The 6,000-nt window shown below is 40.5% G+C and overlaps 1 protein-coding gene across 3 annotated transcripts in view; it reads right to left on the reverse strand.

Moving 5' to 3' along the window:
- Positions 1-5,646, reverse strand: part of ACSL5 (acyl-CoA synthetase long chain family member 5) — a 43,485-nt gene extending 37,839 nt beyond the window's left edge. For 2 of the 3 annotated variants that reach the window (XR_012160144.1, XM_073354974.1), the window contains exon 1: positions 5,538-5,646. The gene's annotated coding sequence lies outside the window, so the exon portion shown is untranslated. Of the gene's footprint in view, positions 1-2,511; positions 2,566-5,537 lie in introns of those variants that run through there. The other variant, XM_073354975.1, reaches the window with a different exon arrangement.
- Positions 5,647-6,000: the final 354 nt, after the last annotated feature.

The following is a 6,000-nucleotide window of genomic DNA, read 5'->3' on the forward strand; positions in this document are numbered from 1 at the left end:
AGCCCACTTCAGATGCATAGATTAGAACATATAGTAAGATATATATATACACACACACATAGATACGTTAGAAGTTACTATACAAACTGTAATTGGCTAATTAGTTAAGATGAGCTATTAGCAGGAAAATACCTAGTGATAAGTATCCTTACACCTACTTGTCAACATTATGTAAATAGATTCAATAGGTAGTTAATATTTAGTACTCTAAATACATTAAAGGGCCTTTTGTACACTAGTGACTCATTGGCACCCTGACAGCAGGATTGTCTGGCTATGTAGTCTCCCTCCTCAGGCCCTACGCTACCAGCACTCCCAGCTACCTTCGAGACACTACTGACTTCCTGAGGAAACTACAATCCATCGGTGATCTGCCTGATAACACCATCCTGGCCACTATGGATGTAGAAGCCCTCTACACCAACATTCCACACAAAGATGGACTACAAGCCAACAACAACACTATCCCTGATGTCACGGCTAACCTGGTGGCTGAACTTTGTGACTTTGTCCTTACCCATAACTATTTGACATTTGGGGACAATGTATACCTTCAGATCTGCAGCACTATGGGTACCCGCATGGCCCCACAGTATGCCAACATTTTTATGGCTGACTTAGAACAACGCTTCCTCAGCTCTCGTCCCCTAACGCCCCTACTCTACTTGCGCTATATTGATGACATCTTCATCATCCGGACCCATGGAAAAGAAGCCCTTGAGGAATTCCACCATGATTTCAACAATTTCCATCCCACCATCAACCTCAGCCTGGTCCAGTCCACACAAGAGATCCACTTCCTGGACACTACAGTGCTAATAAACGATGGTCACAACCACCACCCTATACCGGAAACCTACTGACCGCTATTCCTACCTACATGCCTCCAGCTTTCACCCAGACCACACCACACGATCATCGTCTACAGCCAAGCTCTGCGATACAACCGCATTTGCTCTAACCCCTCAGACAGAGACAAACACCTACAAGATCTCTGTCAAGCATTCTTACAACTACAAAACCCACCTGCGGAAGTGAAGAAACAGACTGATAGAGCCAGAAGAGTTCCCAGAAGTCACCTACTACAGGACAGGCCCAAGAAAGAAAATAACAGAACACCACTAGCCGTCACCTTCAGCCCCCAACTAAAACCCCTCCAATGCATTATTAAGGATCTACAACCTATCCTGAAGGATGACCCAACACTCACAAATCTTGAGACAGGCCAGTCCTTGCCTACAGACAGCCCCCCAACCTGAAGCAAGTACTCACCAGCAACCACATACCACACAACAGAACCACTAACCCAGGAACCTATCCTTGCAACAAAGCCCGTTGCCAACTGTGCCCACATATCTATTCAGGGGACACCATCACAGGGCCTAATAACATCAGCCACACTATCAGAGGCTTGTTCACCTGCACATCCACCAATATGTTATATGCCATCATGTGCCAGTAATGCCCTTCTGCCATGTACATTGGTCAAACTGGACAGTCTCCATGTAAAAGACTAAATGGACACAAATCAGATGTCAAGAATTATAACATTCATAAATCAGTCAGAGAACACTTCAGTCTCTCTGGTCACGCAATTAAAGACATGAAAGTTGCAATATTACAACAAAAAACTTCAAATCCAGACTCCAGCGAGAAACTGTTAAATTGGAATTCATTTGCAAATTGGATACAATTAACTTAGGCTTGAATAGAGAGTGGGAGTGGCTAAGTCATTATGTAAGGTAACCTATTTCCCCTTGTTTTTTCCTACCCCCCCTCAGACGTTCTTGTTAAACCCTGGATTTGTGCTGGAAATGGCCCACCTTGATTATCATGCACATTGTAAGGAGAGTGATCACTTTAGATTAGCTATTACTAGCAGGAGAGTGTGTGTGTGTGTGTGGGGTTTGAAGGTATTTTTTCATGCTTTGTGTATATAAAAAGATCTTCTACACTTTCCACAGTATGTATCCAATGAAGTGAGCTGTAGCTCACAAAAGCTTATGCTCAAATAAATTGGTTAGTCTTTAAGGTGCTAAAAGTTCTCCTTTTCTTTTTGTGAATACAGACTAACATAGCTGTTACTCTGAATCCTTTTATTTGATGCCTTAAGTAGAAAGGGAGAGAAAGCAGAGAAGTGTTATTAGTGGGGAAACCAAATTAGAGTGGTTAAACATCTTGCTTATAGTTACTACTGCTCAGTTCCTTGTGTAAGTATCAGTTATTTAGACTCATGAGTTATTAAGGTCTTTTTACCTATTCTGTGCACTTTTTAGCACCCTTAAGTTTATCCATAGGGATAGTAGCTTTTTAGAGCAAAGTATATTTTTACAGTTACACATAGCCACAAGTAGAAGTTCACCCTTTAATAGTAAAGGAAATAAATTTATATTTACTTTACTTATAAATTAAACCTTTTAATATAGTTACAAAGAAAATACTGCTAATGAAAAAAGGTACTAATACCTCAAGAACTGAAAGTAGGAAAACAAAAAAAACTTTAAAACTTACCTCTAGAAGAACAGCACTAGCTACTTGTTACAGTTACCTATAGAACACCATAACACATACTTCAAGACTAGCTACTGTTTGTCTCTGCCAGGTTTAAATAACCAGTAATCAGAAGAGCATGCTGGGAAAGGATCTTATAAAAGAGTGAACCTAGGCTGGAGAACATAGTGGTTCCTAGATAATTACAGGGAAGAGATTGAGTTTGTACCTTTCTGAAGGACTAGATGAAAGATAAGAAAGACTTTAAAGGTCAAAACTTGAGAGTTTGATGCAGTTGTTACTTTCTGAGATTGTTTTTGCTAATAAAAGCCCAGTTGTATTTTTAGTATTAGGGATTTTCTGTATTTCTAGTGTTGTATGCTGATACAATAGGGTTTCTCTACTGTTTGTGAGGTTAAAAAACAGAATCCTTTCTATTAGAATATCCTTTGCTCAATGCTATTATTTTTCCTTATTGCTGTTGGGTTTTTTTTGGTTGCTTACACCTGTGTAGGGTGCTAATATTCTGATCTGGTGATCGTTTCCCTGTTCCCACAAATATAAATAACCTTGCAAGGTATAAGGTAGTAGCTAATTGGACCCTAAGATTTTAAAGAGTGAAGTTGGGTTTCTTCCCCTTAGTGCCTTTCTGCATGTGAGAAATCCTTGGGGTTTCTCTTTTCTTAAAGGCCTGTAGACACCTCTGACACTCCTTCCCCTCCTAAAGGTAAGGGAACAGCACAGCTGTTGTTTGTTGTAGGTTTGGTGGCTATACTTCACCTAGTGCTCTTCCTTTAAGCCCAGAGATCAGATCCTGAACTCAGAGCTGTGCTATTCATTTTCACCAGCTGTGGATTTGGCTCAAGGTACTTAAAAGAAATCACTGTTGTAAGTACTGTCTTAATACACCAACTTTGTACATAGTCTGTCCCTAAATGTATCTCCTACAAACTCCTTGACTTCAACGGGGCTAAACTAGATATAAATCAGCACAGATGTGGGCCATTATTAATCTTTCTGTTGGGGAAGGGGGAGGTGATGTTTTGTGATTAAAGCACATAACAGGGAATTGGCTCTCTCATGGACTTGCTGTGTGACTGAGCAAGTAATTTAACCCCTCTGTTTCCCCATTTCTAGTATAAGAATAGTTGCGTATCTCAAATGTAGCTTGTTTTGTGTATGAAACTTGGCCATGTTCAGTTTTGCCCAGCACTAGCTGCTCCTTCGAATTCAGTCAGTACACAGGTATATATGCTCAAATAGGAAAAGCAGGCCTTCTATGTTAGATGTTTCCTGGATGCCACTTCAGGTGCATTTATATTCAGAAAATGGAGTGTTTATTAAAAGCAAATGAGTAAGAAAGTGATATGAATGTTGTGGGACTTCATATTAATTTTTTCATGATGACTTTCCAGCTTAAAAAACAAACATGGTTTGAGCCAAATCCAGCTCTCAGAAAAGGAGGGACAAGCTTCACTGACTCCAGTTAACAACTTTTTTCAAAGGGACAAAGTGGACCAGAAGCACAAGTACACAAATCTCAGTCTCTTGCCTTCTTAATGGGCTTAAAATGAAAAAAAACCCATCTGTACTTACACCCACTTGTAAGTAATTCAAATCAGTGGCGCAGACTGTCTATGTTCTGAGAACAGCTGTGTAATTGACTGCCTCCCCCCAGTAGAAGTGTTTGTGATGGAGGAGTGGTTAGGATGAGCTTTTACACAAGGAAACAGGGCAATTGTCCAAAGGTGGCAAAGTTACCTACTTACCTAAAGCAAATAGAGTATGCAAATAAGCAAGAAATACTCACTTAGTCCACAGTTCCCTCTGTACTGTTGCCACACCAGTGTTCGGAGGTGATTCCAGATCTGGAGTAGGACTTTCCTAAGTTTTAGTGAGTGTTCTGAGGTGTGTGCATGTGTTGATTTAGCTCTGTCTCGTCTCTTGGAAATAAAGTAATTCCCCTGCCCTTGTCAATCATTTGCACTTGGAACAACCACGTGTTGTGTAAATCCATTCTGGTTTGTATATTTAAGAAAATAGATCATAATGGGTCTCCTCTATGGTGCCTATCACTGCTGTGTATGTATAAAAACAGATAGGCACAAGGACTTTGTTTTGCTATTGAAACCAGTTATTCCATTGCTCAAAGATGGCAGTGTGATGCAGTGGGCTCGGACTCAGGAGACCCAAGTTCTCCTCTCATTTGCTAGTTGATTTTTGGCAAAATGCTTCATTTTGTCCCTCAGTTTCCCCCTTGCTCATTGGGGATAATGATACTTTGTCAGACTCTTTGAGATCTTCATATTCACAGTGCTCAGCAAAAGCGAAGTATTTATTGCAGGAAGCTGTGTTTCCGTACCATCTTGGTGCCACTGTCAGTTTGGAAAGGCACCTTACACTGTATCATGCTCAAAAAAAAAAAAAATTTGAGGGATTATTTATTTCTATTATAGCACCTCTGAACCCCAGTCAAAGATCAGGGTCCCTTTGGACTAGACGCTACACATCTTTTCAGATAATCTAGTCCATGGATTTGTCAATCACTTAACTTCAAAATCTGTCATTTCTGATCACTTAAGTAACAGAAGTGGAGGAATGCTAGTTTGTTTGCATGGAGGTCAGGGGTAAACTTGGATCTGGATGGTGGCAAGGTATGCACTATGCCTTTGAATGGATAAAGGCATCAAACATATAAAAATGTGGCTATAACCCAGACTAGAGTCAGGTTTCACATTCAAGACTGCAACAGTAAGGGGAAGCTTATTTGATAGCTCTCCCTCCGGCATTTAGTATTCCTGGGATTGGCTTGCATGCTGCTTCTGACCTCAGCACTACTCCTTTCATAAACCCAGAAATCTAAACAGCCCAGTAATCACTCAGCTCTCGCCTTTAACAACATATATTGCGTGTTGTTATGGGAGCTTTGCATTTGCATGGGAGAACGGAGGGGACTGTTACTATTTTAATATCCCTTTTAAAATTCTTCCATAAAGGAATTTAAAATCATCATTTCCAATCAGGAGAAAGAATGTTACAGAGCTTACCTTGTTTTCCCAAGAGAGGGACACGATATATTGTGTGGGATTTATGTCCTACTCAGGTTGCTGTACAGCTCCAAGTGGATGTATAAGGCTTGTTCTTTTCACAAACTGTTCCTGGGGCAGGACTGTATCTGAAATAATCAACAGTGCTGCTTTAATAAACAGCTGACAGCGCTCCTCAGTAACCTTTGAACCGGCATTGCAACAGGTTCAAAGGCAGTAATTGTCCCTGATTAATTATGAGCAGTAATTTCAGCCAGTTAGAAATGTCAATTTAGACAAAAGGTTAAACATACAATTCTTACGCAATGGCTTTACAAAGGAACAGCACACCCTGAAAAGCTAACACCAGCCCAGAGAAAGCTTCATGCTTTATATAGGGCTTTCATTTGTTTTGAGTGCTTGGGATATGTAATAAGAGAGGCTTGATTCAGAATGGGACCCTCTTACATGCTTGTGATCAGGG

The sequence above is a fragment of the Lepidochelys kempii genome, chromosome 7 (assembly GCF_965140265.1).
Source record: "Lepidochelys kempii isolate rLepKem1 chromosome 7, rLepKem1.hap2, whole genome shotgun sequence".
NCBI classification, from domain to species: Eukaryota; Metazoa; Chordata; order Testudines; family Cheloniidae; genus Lepidochelys; species Lepidochelys kempii.